Source organism: Marmota marmota, unplaced genomic scaffold (assembly GCF_001458135.2).
Source record: "Marmota marmota marmota unplaced genomic scaffold, marMar, whole genome shotgun sequence".
In the NCBI taxonomy this organism is placed as follows: domain Eukaryota; kingdom Metazoa; phylum Chordata; class Mammalia; order Rodentia; family Sciuridae; genus Marmota; species Marmota marmota.
The window spans coordinates 6971093-6986797 of NW_026000037.1; positions in this window are offsets into that span (position 1 = coordinate 6971093).

Sequence of the window (15705 nt, forward strand, 5' to 3'; positions counted from 1 at the left end):
TTAGTTCTTCTAAGTCCAGCTTTGTGCTCACTGAGTGTGATCATTTTATCCTAAATTCTGCTGAGCCTACCTGGCCTTTACGACTAGAGTTTACATCCTTCCATCTTTGAACAGGTGGTGCTAAGCCTGTCAGCAGAAATAACTGTAACTTTCCATTCCCTTGAAATAATACTGGTCAGAACCAATACCTTGTACTTAATCTGATCCCTCAAGCAAACATTTCCAAAGAGGCAAATAGAGCAAATGCTGCTTGATGGAAAATCTCCCATTCAGAGCAGGATTCCTGACTCTTTGGCTGAGTAATTATGTCAGTAGGGCAGATTGGTTACCTCCTTGAGTCTCTGTTTCATCACCAGCAAAACGGATTGTTGTGGGATTAAACATGAAGTGTAAACACAAGGCTTACAATGCTACATTAGGTAAAGTTTTATTTATTGAAGATCAAAAGCCTTTTGGCATTGAAAATGCTTTTTCATTTTCCTGGCTCTTACACATATGGTCATTTATTATCGCTATTTAATTTACAGATCAAAGTGGGAGCTCTGTTCTTCTGGACATGCAGTTGGAGACACTTCCAGAGAGCAGAGATGAGTGTGATTTTGTCTGCCCTTTCAGAGGTTTGTGCATGCAGGCTCATTAAAGCAATGGTCATTTTGGTAAATTCAGTCAGTTGAAAATGAACCTTACATTCCTTATAAAAATGGCATATTATTCCATCAAACTTCATTTTCATACATTTCACGTAGAATATGAACATTTAAGTGAAATAACATTTCAGGAGAAAGAAAAAAGGACAGGACAGTAATTACAACCAAACTTTCCTTGAGCTGACAGCAGCCAACTCATTTATTAAGTCAATGTAGTCAAGCAACACAGCACCATCACACTTGATTGAAATCTTGGCCAAGTCTGACAGATGTTCTCTACTTATTGTCAATCTCAAGTATGTTTTAATGAGTTTCAAGTGGTTGGAGCTCCCCTCTGCAGATGCCACTGTTGCTGAGATTGTGAACAGATTCTTCAGGGCAATGGGTTTTGTGTTTAATAAGCGGTGCATGGTAGGTAACGGCAGAAATCATTGCTGCAAATGCACTCACAATTTGGGAAACAGCCGCTTTTGGTCTGCAGCTGATGAGCTTCCTTCAAATCAGTTAAATTCAGAATAGTGCCCCAAAGCCAGTCTGTGTGCACAACTGCTCCAGTCTTAAAAGTTGATAAGAGTATTTCAAAACCTCAATCTCTTTAGAGAATTAAGAAGATTCCTACTTTAGGAGACTCGCTGGAAACATGTTTAAAATGGCTTTGCTATTTTTCCCTTTGTTTGCCCATGAAATCGCAGTGTTCAAGAGTGCGGGGAGGCGGGCAGCTTACAAAGTAATTCCTATTTATTTGTATGTATTTCAAGTAGGTGCAGCATACAGTTTCAGATGGTTGTTTTTTAGTTTTCAGAGAGATAGTTTGATATTTATACTGGTTTATAGACCTGCTTGTTCACTTTAAAAATTATTACTTGTGCAGAGAAAAGCTGTGAGGATAATATTTCCTTCGGTCAATCTCTATCTCAAACAAAATGGTTTATATATTTTGTATACTATGCCATAAAAATGAATATTGCTTAGCTGCTGTGCTGTATTAGTTTTTTCCACACAGGATAAATCTACTTTCAATTACTAGCCTATCTCTCCAGTTCAAATGTAATAGAATATGTCCCTTTTTCTTTCCTTATAAGTTAGATATAACTCTTTTCATGATCTAAAGTGTTTTTTCATGGTGGGTCTGAGTTACACAAATAATTCCTAATAAAGAGAAAAAAATTTGTTTGGTCCTAGGATGCACATATTGTTTAAGAGCAGAGAAATGTTTGAGAGAGGAGACACACCTTCACATAAATCAGAGGAGGTGTGTTTCTGTCCTAATTTCATTTATCTGACTCATTGTCTAAAGTAAATGGAACCTGTGAACATGAAGGGGTGCTTTGTCAGGCTATTGATATTTATAACTCGTTCTGCTTCATGCTTGATTTAAAACCCAGAGTCTGTCAAAGCCAGATGGCAGGTAAGGACATCTTTGATACATGAATATTTAGCTACTGTGAGGTAGCAAAGGATGGAAGTGTGAGGTGGAGAACTGCTGCCCTGGCATTTCATGACTGCAAGGATTTCTGTGTGCGGTATTTTCTTTAAAAATGCCTTATTTATTCTTACCTGTTCGGCTTCCATAGCTGCGTGCCCTTGGAGTATCCAGAGCCTGGCTGCTGCATGATGGCAATTAGTTTGTGCCCCAGAGAAAATGAGTTGTGAGAGAAATCTTGGGGCTGCAATATATGTGACAAACACAGTGGAATCCGCAAGAACTCCTTGTTGGTTAGAAGTGTGTCTGGGGCGGGCTGCAGGTGGGCAAGTCGTGACTGTAGGTGGTCGCTCTCTTGCTGGGGGCAGTCTTGCGCTTCTGTCAGCCCTGGCATGCCCTCCAGGGAGCTGTTCATGGCACTGCTAAAAGAACACAGTGTTTAGTGGAAAGCCAACTGAGAAAAAGGCATTATTTGTGACCAGGAAAGGCAATCAATAAGGGGGTATGGAGGCTGGGGTGGGGTCTTTCCTCTCCTCCAAAGAGAAGGGCAGTAAGGGCTGAGGTTGCCCCTCTTAGGCTGATTGGAGTGCAAAGATGGCAGGTTGGTGGAGGGTGTGTACACAGACCACAGAATCTATTTATCTAGAAAAGTACATTTGTGTGTGCTCATTTGAATGTGAGGCTGAAGGTGGCTGAGATCAACTGCAATATTTAAAGTTATTGTTTACCAAAGCAGTATTCCTGTGTCCTTGGCATTCTTATGAATTGTGGGCAGGATCTATGGGCTGAAAAATTCAGCCTCCAAAAAGTGCAGCTTTGAAGCTTTTGAAGCCATTAAACTGCCTCTGCTGATTACATAGCAGGCTCTTCAGCCCGCCCGTCTCCCGGCAGGCAACCCTGCCTCACATTTCCCTATTTATTTTTACTGAAACTCCACCTTGGATTTTAACCTGAAAGAAAAAAAAAAAATAAACATGCAGGCATTTGTTTAAGAAGAATCTGGGACCTCTGTGATCCGCTATGTGAGCCGAGGAACACCAGTGTGGCTGCCTATTGTGTGCCACCACCTGGAACCACTTCCACTGGAGAGCACTTTATAGTGTTCTCTTTAAAGCAGTAATTGGTAAGTATATTTTCTGCCTGTTATCAATAGCTTTTATATTCCACGTAATATTTCTCTTTGTTTATGTGGAATATAAAAGCTATTGATTGCAGAGAGCCAATGCCTTTTCCACATGCCACTCCACGGGACGAAATAATACAGAAATTCTATCACGCTACCAATGTGACTAATGCCTCTGTCATTAACTGGTTCTCCAATCTTTGAGAACCAAGGAGAAGGAAATTTCTTTACCCAAATCTCCAGAGAAACCATGACCTTTGTATAAAAATAATGCCTTTTAATATAAACCTCCCAGAATAAATTGAGGCCTTTTTTTTTCTCATAGTAAGTTCTTGCATAGATGTGTGTGTGTGTGTGTGTGTGTGTACCTAAAATATGCATGTGTGTGTGTTATGTATCCACATTAGTTTTCCTGATCTTCCACAGGGCTGAAATGGATGCTGAACGTTTATGTGTGTGGATGGGTATGGAGATCTCCCTGAGCCCGTCTTGTCTCCTCTATGACTGATAGGCAATCAGCTCCCTCATCATATCTGTGTCTGCATCTGCATCCCGTTTCAGCTTGTTCTGTACACACACACACACACACACACACATTATATTGGTACTGATTTGTAATCCCTCCACTGGTCTTTCACATCATTAATGGTAAACATTTCCAAAGTACTGATTCTGGTCAGCAAGGGGGATTCTGAGCAGAGTTCAAGTTTTTTTTTTTTCTCGTGTAAAAACGAAGGAGCTTATGTCATGATGTTTACTTTGGTTGAGTAGCATTGGCCCACGCGCACCGCTGTACCTGTTGGACCCACACTGGGCACCTTCCTGAGTGGGGCAGGGATATGTGATCCACCTTGGTTGGCTGAACTCCAGCTGCCTCCCTGTGAGGAGAGAACTCCTTATAAATCTGTGTGAAGACATCCTCTTCTATCCAAGCCATGGTGGAAAGAGGTTTCTGTGATAATGGTGGCCGTTTTCTGACTCTGCTGTATGGGCTAGCAGGGACCTCCCTGGCACCGTGAGGCATGAATTTACCTAATGAATGAGGCAAAGCATCGGTGTACGTAATAAGAACGACGATCCCTGAGTGATCCTGAATTGGAATATGGGTTATTTTCAAACTGAGAAAAATATTCACAGATATGAGATTTTGTAAACTGTAACTAATCTAATAAGACGGTAGAGTCAGATATAACCGAGAGAAATTGAAGTAATCAAAAGTCTTTAAATCAGAAATTGAAGATATGATGTAGTTCTTCTATCATAGACTTCATTATGATAAAGCCCACTACATAAACACTAAAACATGACCAAAATGTTCTTCTTCGGATCTGCTACCCTGGAAGGGCATTCTGAAATACAAACATGCCGGGCGGGGTCAGGAAGATTAGAATGAAGATTTTTTTCCTCCCTATGAATAGAAAGGGAAACTAGATTAACAGCACATTCTTTTAAGTGGCTCTATCCTAACAATATTTAAATCTCTGACCATTAGTCATAACACAAAATAATGTGAAAGTCTTAAAAAGATCAGTTGTGTTCTGGGCGTTACACACGAGTCCTGCGTTAACACAGGTCCTCACTGAGTGCTGACAGGCTGTGGGGGATGAGCTGGCCAGCTGAGATTTCCTCCTGATCTAATCCTTAGCTCAGAACCCATAGTCTCAGGGCCAGTGAAGTCTTTAGGGACAAACAAGAGAAGCCATCAGATAATCTCCCACCACTGAGCGCGACTCCCTCTGGAAAGGGGCTGCAGAGGAGAAAAGACAGCTCTCTGAATTTAGTTGGCACACGAACAGAAGAATTCAGGCTCCAAAAGAGACCACCTGCTACCCTTTATAGGTGCTAAGAAATACCAAAATTAAAAGTACAAGAAATACGAGACTCTAAATAGGGAAGGGAAAAGAATGGTAATGAACTTTTAGAATAGACAAGTAGGTTGCACTGGTTGCTATTAAAATACCCTTCCACAGGCAGAGGAACAGCCCCCCAAGTTGGGCAAGGATGCTCTAGCCCTCTGGGGTTATGCTTTTAACTTACAATGAGGCAGAACAAAAAATATTCACTTTTTGTGCTTGTGTCTATGGATCTGTGAGTTCAAGTTTTAGAAGAGACACTGCTTTTTTGGGGGGGGTTGTGTATTGGGGGAAATTTATTTCTTTCATAGTGCTTCATTCCCTAAGGGAAGCCATGTAAGGTGAGTTGTTTGATGTATGGAAGAGTGTTTTATATAGCATTAAATCCAGGGTTTTATTATTTGGGGCCAGACTCACATTTCAGGGCAAGACCAGTATTCACCTTACTGTATTCTATCCTTTTCTTGGCAGAAATATCCTGTAGAGATCTCCAAACAGCAATTCCCTCAAGTCATAGAACCAGCAAATATCTTACTCATAGCACAGAGTCATTTTTCCTCCAAACATGCTCTGAGCTATGAGATTCCTTGGTGATGGTGAATCTTAGGTCTCCCAGCACTCAGGGGTAGTGCTGCAGGGTTCATTGATGATGAGTTGAAGCACTAATTAGTATGTTTGCATTAAGGTTTTCAGTTTCAAATACTACACCTTAAAGAGGTTGTGTGTGCACAGTTTCAGACACACACATACTCAAGGATCCAGGCACTTATATGTGTATAGATCATAAGTTCCCTTATTCCAGTGTAATAGTACTAAAAACATTTGGTCTAGCAGAATAGAAAGAGAATCAATAAGCCAATTAATAAGAAAAGTGTTTGAGTTCACGACTATTTACAATTCCTTGTGCAAACAGAATCTGGCATGGCAACATCAGTCAGAACATTTCACAACCATCAACCTCATCACAAGCCAGGTGACACATTGCAGCACATGTACACATATACATCGTATCCTTCACATATCTGGAATTCCTAGCTTTTTAACGTAATATAATCTAGAAGTTACTGTTATTGAATAGAATATGCAAAAATCAAGGCTTTTGCAAGCACTTTAGAGACAATTTAATCCAACTGTTCAGTGTTAGGTAAAGGTAGAATAGGAGGCTTTAAAAACAAACAGCACTTTTCATTTAGATAAATATATTCCTTCTGATAGAGACCTGAAAGCTTTTTAGCCTTGATATTATTCATTACAACCTAGACTGTTGTACTTCAGGATGTGACATTCTTAACATATTAGATGGGCTTCAGATGAAAATTGCACTACTTTTCTGCGCTGTAAAAACTGGATCTGTAGGTAACAAGGCTGAATAATTTTACGTGCTATACTGACACATAATGATTCTCATAGTGTGACCCTTGTCTAAAGCTAGTGACCTGCTTTGCATGTGAATATATGTAGTCAACTTAAATATGCTGATGCCATAAATAAGAATTAGTGGCTTTTCTAAGCACAGTTGAGAGAACATTCCATTTAAAAACTAAAAACTAAAAACTCTGGTTTAATAAATGAAATAGAGCAGCCAAAGAAAGAATTTTTTTATATGATCTAGACTTCATCCTGCAGGCTTTCATAAAAAGGTGAGATGACAGACAGCAGATGGATTTATCTTTTTACTTAGCTGCAAAACTACAAATCAGTTTTATATAAACAGATCTCTCAACCAAATATAGCTTGACAGTAATTCTATGAGATTTATCAAGTCAAGGGAGGTGATTATGTCTGATGACATGTAATAATGTAGAAGTGGGACATATCGCATGATTCCAACATATTAGGATGGGAATCCATTCGATATAACCTTTTTCTTTAAATAAATTTTTTTTTTTGTGTGTGTGCACCAAATGATTTCTGTATTCATTTTCTTTTTAGAATGATACGTAATATTTATACCTTTTTCACACTTTCACCACCCAGAAAGATCTGAAAGAATTACTAAAATGGGTTTTGGCTTACAAGTAATACTAAATGTTTTTACATTGAGAGGTCCATGTAAGGTTTTAAAAATATTTTTTTTTTTTTGTTTCACTTAATTAGACTAACGCATAGTTAGAAACTGCATATGGGATTTAGGTAGTTTTCTTATAAGAGAAAAACTAAAAGGTGAGGTGCCCAACGCATTAATCAATTGTAGGTTAAACCTCTTTTATTTCTCTTATTCAGGGCAGACCCACACCAACTTGAGAACAGTGATGGAGAGAGATTCTGTACATTAACAGAACCTCTCAGGCTGCACTTCATTCTGATATAGTGACATCTGGCCAACATTCTTAGATGAAATTTTCAATAAGTGCTGGCAACTAACACAATTCATTATGCTTTCTCCTGATAAAGGATGTGGGCAAGAATTGCTTTGGCTCTAAAAAGGCTTTCACTTCATTATGGGCCTGGATCAATCACCATCCACAGAAGATACACGCCGGCGACTTTTTTGCACTTGTTATGCACTTTGTCTTCGGGGCCTGTGAAGACACTAAGAAACTGTTTTTATTAGGCAGGCAGTATTGTTAGCCTCCTCTAAGCTAAATGCGCTTTTAAGTGTATTTCTTTGGTAAAGAGATGAAACCACCGTCTGAACTGAGACTGGCGTGAGGTCACCTGCTTATCCCCATTAAAGGAATGCCATTTAGAAGATGTTTTATTTGTACTTCTGCACAGAAAGAAGTGATAACATATATTTTTCCATTAAACTGAGAAAGGGAAGTCAGATTACTCAATGATCATTATGCATTATTCGATAAGTGGAGAGGTTAAACCTCAGGTCCAGTGACTCCTTCCTTCTCTCTCAATCTTCCCACTACGTAAGGAAAATTTAAACACTGCTCTAGGTTAGAGCTGTGGTCTAGAACCAAAGCTGGAGAAGCCACAGCTAACTGCTTCATTGTTTTTCACGTCTTCATTGATTTTATGTCTGTATTTTAGGGATGAGACAGGGAAAGAATTAGATAAAATAAAAACCTTCCTGAAAACAGGTCTTCTGACTTGAAATGAGTTTTAATAACCATCTCACCAAAGATGACCTGATGTATAAGCATTATTTTCCATTGTAAACTTGTGGTTTCTGAGTACTCCACAATATATTCTAGCAGATTCCTTTGGACAAGCTGTATTTAAATTTTTACTGCTTGCCTCTCTCCTGGGCCCTCTAGAAAAAAAAAATGCAGAATCTTATGTTACCCATAGAATCAATTAATTCCTTCGGTCAGATTTTCTTTACCCTCAAAGAAAAATTCAAAAGGTTGCCCACCATTCCGTAGGTAGTTTATTCTGAATGTGTCTAAAGAAAAACATATAAATTAAAATATATGAGTATGTACAATGGTTCTTACTTATTAAAGAACTATAAATTATTGCAAATGAAATAAGAATTTGAAAATAAATGAGCATGCTGCAATGATGGAGAATACAACTAAAATATACCAAAATAGAGCTTGCAAACCACCCCAAATAACCAACATGTGATTTTGTTCTTCTACATCTTCATCAACAAACTAAGAGAGGCAGTGTGCAACCCAATGTCAAGCTGCTTAGTATTTCACCAATGCTAAGGCATAAAAGTATTATTGGATATGTTTATCCTTATTGGGTAAGGCAGTGAATAATTGGCTAGAAAAAAACAGCTGGAAAATTTTTTCAAAGAAAAGAATTCTCAACTCTCCCATACTATCATATTGGTGCTGTATAAAAGTCTTATCAGAAAATATATTTTGATAAATTTATAGGCTTCTCTATGGCCCCTAAATGGAATAGGATTTTGTCTCCATGTCTGATATAAATAAATACCAAATTCATTGTTCCTATGAAACATCAATTGACACCACTAATAAAATACATCTGAAGTTTTTAAATGGCAAAGGAAAAGAAGAAAGTAGGTCAGGGAGCTGGCACATTTGTACTAATTAAGGTAGCATCAGTTGCTATAACAAGTGAACCCTAAGGTACTTTAATGGCTCAAAAGTGCAGGGGCAGTTCCAGGTTGCCCAGTTGCTTTGCTCTGCACAGGCAGTCAGGACCCAGGCTCAGAGGCTCTGCCATTATCAGCTTGAGGATTAAAATTGTCTGGGGAATCAATACCCAGCAGGTGGATGGCAAAAGGCTATGCATGGTCCAGACCTGGAAGTGGTGAACTTTACCCCGCCTCACATTCTGTTGACTAAGAACTCAGTCACATGGTCACAGCTAATTGTAAGTGAGGATAAGAGTGGAGATCTAGATGTACCTTTGGGAAGAAGAAGGAAAGAGTCACCTATTGTCAGCAAAAACACTGTGCTGTATTCACGAGCACTTGGGAATACAAAATGGAAATGTATTCATCTGGATGCTACAGAAATTTCCACAAAACCACTTCATGAGATAGAATCTCCAAGGATAAAACTTCTAAGTTGGGACAAAAAGGTGGAATTTTGCTTAATGAAGCGCCCATTAAGCTGAATTTGAGTTTAACGACTGGCCACCAGCCTTCTTCCTATTCTTCTTTCATCTCTCCCCTTCCTATCTGCTTCTCTTCGGAAAAGCACAAATTATATCACAAGCTATAAATACTTCAGCCAATGTTTAGGCATTTTTAGCAGTGGTCAAGTGCTTGACCACCTCAACTTCAGTGGTCAAGCATTTGTCCACCTCAACTTCATCTCTGGTTTGCTAAACAAGATTTCCTAAGAGTTTCAGACAGAATCCAGTTCTTGTAATCATCTCCTTTCCAATGTGGTTGGATCTAATACATTCTTCAGTGGTCTTTTCCACTGATGGGCTTTTCTATTTCCACTCTTGGTTCTGAGTCAATCCAGTGGGTGATACAGCTTCCCCACCACTGTTCTTATCTTTAGCTGCACAGGAGACAGAGTGGGAGCAGGCTGTGAGGAAGGTGAGGGTCCTTCTGGGAGAGGGTTGCATGTTTTCTTAGAGCACAATGGAGAGATGTTCATTTTTCCCGTTGCTTGTCCCTGTCCTGAGGTGGGGCCAAGTCACTGCCAGGCACTTCTTGCAGCCCAGTTTCCTTGCCATTTCTCTGAGATCTCTCCCCTTCTCCTCTCCTTTTCCTGGTCTTATGGACCCCTGTCTCCTTCTCTTCAGAGTGCATCTGTGGACAATCAAGTTTTTTCTTTTCTTTTTTTCCCCCATAGTGTTTTGTTGGTCTCATTCCAGTATGTTCTGCTGATACCAAGGAAACTATTTGTATATACATAAAATAACTTGTCAAGGCTTCTGTTGGCTAAAAAGCACAACTTTTTATGTAAAGAATTTTTCCAACAGGTTTTAAACACCCATTTTAACTCCTTTCTACTGGCTAAATCCTGCCCTTCTCCTCCTGACCTGAAGCTTGTACAAAAGGAAGCCTTTACATGTGGACTCATGGGTTCTTTCCTTTTAGAACTCAAGATTAAAAAAAAAATAGTTTGGAATGAATGCACAGAGGGACCCATATACAGAGACAAAGACACTGCATGGAGGTTGATAATAATGTTCCTCCCTGGAACCCAACAGCAGAGAAAGCAAATGTACCATCACCTGCACCTCAGCCATTGTCTCCTTCCCATTGAGTAGACTATCTTAGGTTTTTAACAGTGTTCGAAGCATTATGTTCTTTGAATAAATAATGTATTATGGCCAATAGTGGCTCCTCAAATATGTTAAGCAGGAAACTTGACCAGACTGTTTAAAAAGAAAACCACATCTGAAGTATGACACTTGCGTTTTTGCCATCTCACCACATGCACGTTTCTGCCCCTGTTACTGCTCTCCGGGCTCTCCATCTGATTTCCATAATGCATGTGCATCCTGCACATGCTTATTACAACAGATTGCTGATTTAACTTAGCATGGCTTTCCTGCATTTATATTGTCTCCCAATTTAAAGTTTTAGGAGATACTAAGGCAATTTTGACAGCTACCTAATAAAGCTGAAATTCTGCCTAGGGTTGGAGCGTCCTGGGACCCTGGTTGCCTTGGGCTCTGAACACAGGCTGTACGCCGGTGCTGCACTGATCAGAACGAGTGTGCCTGCGGTGAGCCCTGGGCATGCTCTGGGCGGTGGACGCCAGGGGAGCGAGGGACGGTGTAATCATCCCGAGGGCCTCTCAGATGGATGCTCGTGACACCAGCCAGGAACCTCTCTGGAGGCGTGTACTGCAGCTGGGAAGTCAAGCAAGCCTGAGTGTGACCGGCTGCAACTTCAATTTTTCTCCATGTAAAAAAACCAGGGCAGGGGTCACAGCTGAGGGATGTACAGCTTGGCTCTCTGGGGTGTCTGGGAAGATGGGGAAATACCTGCCGATATTTCCATAAAGGGCCTCCTTTAGTTTTAAATGTATACCGTTGGGTTAGTAGGAAAAGGAAATGTGCTGCGCTGCGAAGACAGGGAACCTTCACACTCTGAATTCGCGGGACAGTGACGCGCGGGTGGGGCATGGATGGGGGAAAGGGAGCCACAGGGAGCAGCCTGTCCCACAGGCCTGCTCCAGCGCCAGGCAGAGGTCACTTCAACCCACGCGTGGGACCTCAGGGCGGCGAGGTGCGCGCCTTCTAAGAAGGCTACAACTTCATTTCCTTGGATTTGTACTGGGCTGAAATGCGTCTTCCTATTTGTGGCCCCTTCATTATTTAAGTTGCTATCTTGTGGTTAACCCTCGCGTGGAGGTGTCTTCGGAAATGGGGAGCCCAGCGCAAAGGGCAGTGTTCCAGATTTTGAGGGGAAAAGTCACATCATAGTGGGATTGTCACGTTTCCTTTGGTGGCATTGCAATCTACCTACAACCCAAGGTCACCTTAGCTATTTTGGCAGTTATGTGTAGTTATGTCAGTGTGGGTGATTTTTTTTTTAAAATAAAGACTGCTTTTAAATTGAATAGTTGATTGTCAAAGGATACTCATTGTTGATATTTATTCTCGTCAAGTTATACACTCTTAGCTACAACCTGCTTTAGAACCCAACACAAAGTTTATAAATTTATTGTTAAATGGATCTATCTTTTAAGATGTATCATCAATATATTCAATAAAGATGTCTGCACATTTTCTAAAAATACCTTCTATGATAATCACATCACTGATTGAAGTTGGATTGGGCAGGGTGAAGTGTTTCAACTAGCTTTCTACATTGAGCTGATATCAATTTATTAATTTATTGTTTGGATTTTGTTCAAACAGCTATTAATCGCTTGAATTCCACTATCATCCAGCCTCCATGTCTCCTAAGGAATCATGGGGAAATCTGTTATTTTTTTCCCCTGAAATTTGTATTTACTTGTGTAGGTTATTCATCTTTGCTAATGTAGGGATCCTGTTGCAAAGAAGATGAAGTTGGCATGGTCTGCTCTCAGCGGAACCATGGAGCTGCTAGTAATTGCTTTTATCTAGAAAATGTCTGTAATATATAAATTAAAAGTTCTGCTCTCAAATTTTGCCAGAGATGGATATGAAGTTATCAGAGCATTTGGAGATGGTAGGGACAGGGGCATTGAGAAATGGCCATGAGACTTTGCATGTACATAAGGGACTCCATTCTAATTCTCACTGGTAGGTAAGACTGCCATTTACCTTGTCTTGGTTGGTGGCTCTGGAAGGAGATCAGATCCTGTGGGGGCAGAACAAGAGACAGAGCAGGCGGTGCTCAAAGGCTGACAGGATGCTGTGTGCTGTACTTTCCAGAATCCACTTTCTCTCACTTATGAAAATTGAAAAAATTTTTGACTCTCAATTTTTCCGAATCCTCTTGCATTGTCTAGACAGTTGCCCCTAGCCATTCTGCAATCGCCCGTGGATACCCCTTCCCCACCCTTGGAGACTTGAAGGTAATTTAAAGCAACCCAGCTTTTTCTTAGCAAGTCCTTGTTTAATTTGTAATCTAGTCCCCTGGTGGCCAAGCATGTTCTATAATTTCTAATGCAAGTGTCGCTCTTCTTATTAAAGAAATGGAAGTAAAATAGAAGTCGAGTACCTTTGCTGCTTCTCTGTCTCTGACATCTCAGTATCTCATGTCTCAGTGTCTTCTCTACCCAAGCACCTAAAGCAAATGTCACTGTGTTAACTCTATGTCAGTTCTGGAGCTAAGTATTTTATTTATAATATTATTTACAATATTATAAAATATCATTTATAATGTTTGTTTTTTTAACACATGGAAAAAAACTGATATTAGATAAATTTTCCAAGGCCCGTAGTTAAAGAAACAAATTCAGGCTTAGAATCAGGTCTGTCTCTCTTAAAATACTTTTCTCCCTAGCAATATATTTTGTGGTGCTATTTTAGAAATTCTAGCACTTTGTTTCAAAGGCTCAGTGCAGGGCTTTTGCCGGCCCACTTACACCCCTCCCCCTAAGTCAGTGATAATGTATTTGTCTGTTTTTGGTTAGAAGACTCCATCCTTTTTTTATGCATGTGTTTTCAGAATGGAAATTCATTGTGTTTATCTACAGCTACCATGGTGGTTTCTTTTGATGAATCTGTGTGCTCCTTCACTTAGATTGTATTTTCAGAATGAGTGTTGGAATCAGCTCAGACTTGAGCCATGCATCTCAGCTTTCTGTATTGGTGAACTTCATAAACGGGGTAGTCACAGCAGACCTGTAGTCAGCTGGAGCAGGTCCTTACTGGCCCCCTCACTGCTTTCATCAACAGATAGCCTTGCAGGCGTGGAAGCCACTCCAAAGGCATGAAGAAGCGTGCAGGGCCTGTGACCAGCGCCCCAGGGAGTGGAGCCTGCATCACTACGGCCACATGCAGGGTAGGGTGTGTGTGCGCCCTTCTCATGAAGAATCAGCTCATTCAGTGTTTGGGTGGACCTGGCATCTGCAGGGATGAGGCACCGTGGCCAGATAGAAACTACTGGATGAGTTCTGATCCTAACAGTGAGGACATAATAGTCTGCAGAGGGTGAAAGATGATACTTTATTTTTTAGATTATAGTTTTGTTCTAGTCGTCACCAGATCATTGCTTGGGCCTCATTTTTGGACTTTCCTAGCCACTTGGCCTATAAGGCAGAATTTAGGCTTCCTGGGAATCTAAACATTTGTAAATATTAAGTTTTATAATCATAAAAATATATTTTCCACTTTTTAAAAGATACCATAAGTCTCAAAATTATGTTTTCACTTATATACAAGTTTTCTAATGTAAGAGCACAACTTTGCAACTATCATCAATAGAAACACCAAATTGTTACTCTGATTTCTTGGTTTATACTTTAAAGTAGAGTTTTTGAGACCTCATTTAAAAAAATGAATTCAGCTAATCATTAGATATAAATTTATAATTTTTCAGTCTTCCCACAATTATTCTGGCAGTAACTCTCTGAGAAGTCTATATGTTAGCGGTAGTTTTAAAAAAAATTGAAATGTGTAGCACTGTAATTCCTTCCTGTCCCCGAGTCTGCCTATACCTCTATATAGATCTCCATCTATCTCCACGTCCATCTCCATCTATTTATTTATACAAAACAATTTAAGACTCAGAAGCAGGACTGAAGTACAGCTCTTGCTCAGGACAGGCACCTGCCCTCTTAGCTGTGATGAAGGATAGTAATGCTACTTACCTTGTGGCTGGGGTGAGAAGGCAATGAAAAGCCCTTCACGGATGATAAAACTATAAAGACATTAGTTACCTAAAGTTTGGCTTTGCACTCTGGGCACACCTTATGGCTACTCTTGTCCCATGGAAATTGTATTCTGTCTTCCTCACGGCCCACATCCAGCTTTGCAGATCCCTTGCCCTGGTGTCATTCAGCAGAGAGCACCGTCTTCACAGCCAGGTATAGCAAGTCAGCCACCAAGGAGCTCCTCAGTGCAAGAGTGTGTCTCCTATGTAAATCAGCACATCTTGTTCATTAACACTGTTCAGGATAATCAGGCCACAGAGCCAAGAGCATGTTGGAAGAGATCCAGACTGCTACAAACCCAGCCCGATGGAAGCAGATTGGGATGTGTCTGGAAACTAGAGTCTGCCTACTAAATACTACCTGCTTCCCCTGCAGCCTCTGATGCGGGGGGTGGTGGGGTTGGGGGTGTTAAATGCCCCCACCCGCACAGAACTCTCAGATGAAGCCAGACAGAATCATCTCCCCTGGCTTTATATAGATCATAAGAGCATCCTCAAATAACCACTGCTGCATGCAATTTATTTTCTCTTACCCTCTGTTCTTCTGAATGACACTGCTTGGCAGGAGGTTTTGCCAGTTTCAGAAGGTTCAAGGCCTGAGTGGGTAGCAGGCTGCCTCAGTGGAGATTTATCATGTAGAATAATTCATTGAGCCATATGTTCCAATGAATATATACAGAGCATTGTAAATACATCCACTGAATTTCTCATTTGCTACCAGAGGGAATCCATCTTTCGCATTTTCTAGCAGAGAACTTGGCTGCAGATGTTAGAAAATATTTTGCTTTAAGTTTTGTTCTGACTGTTCCCTCTGGTATGATTTACCTGGTTTTCATTTTCTTCTAAAGTCTAAGCTCCGGGTGGATATTTCACTTGGAAATGCCATGAGCACCCTTGGGTATTTGTGGGCTGATTATTTCCACCAGAATATTCTCTCCTGGCGTTTCCCTATCATAGCAGAATGACAATGTCTCACATGCCACCTGTTTAGGCACTTGTTCCCAGGC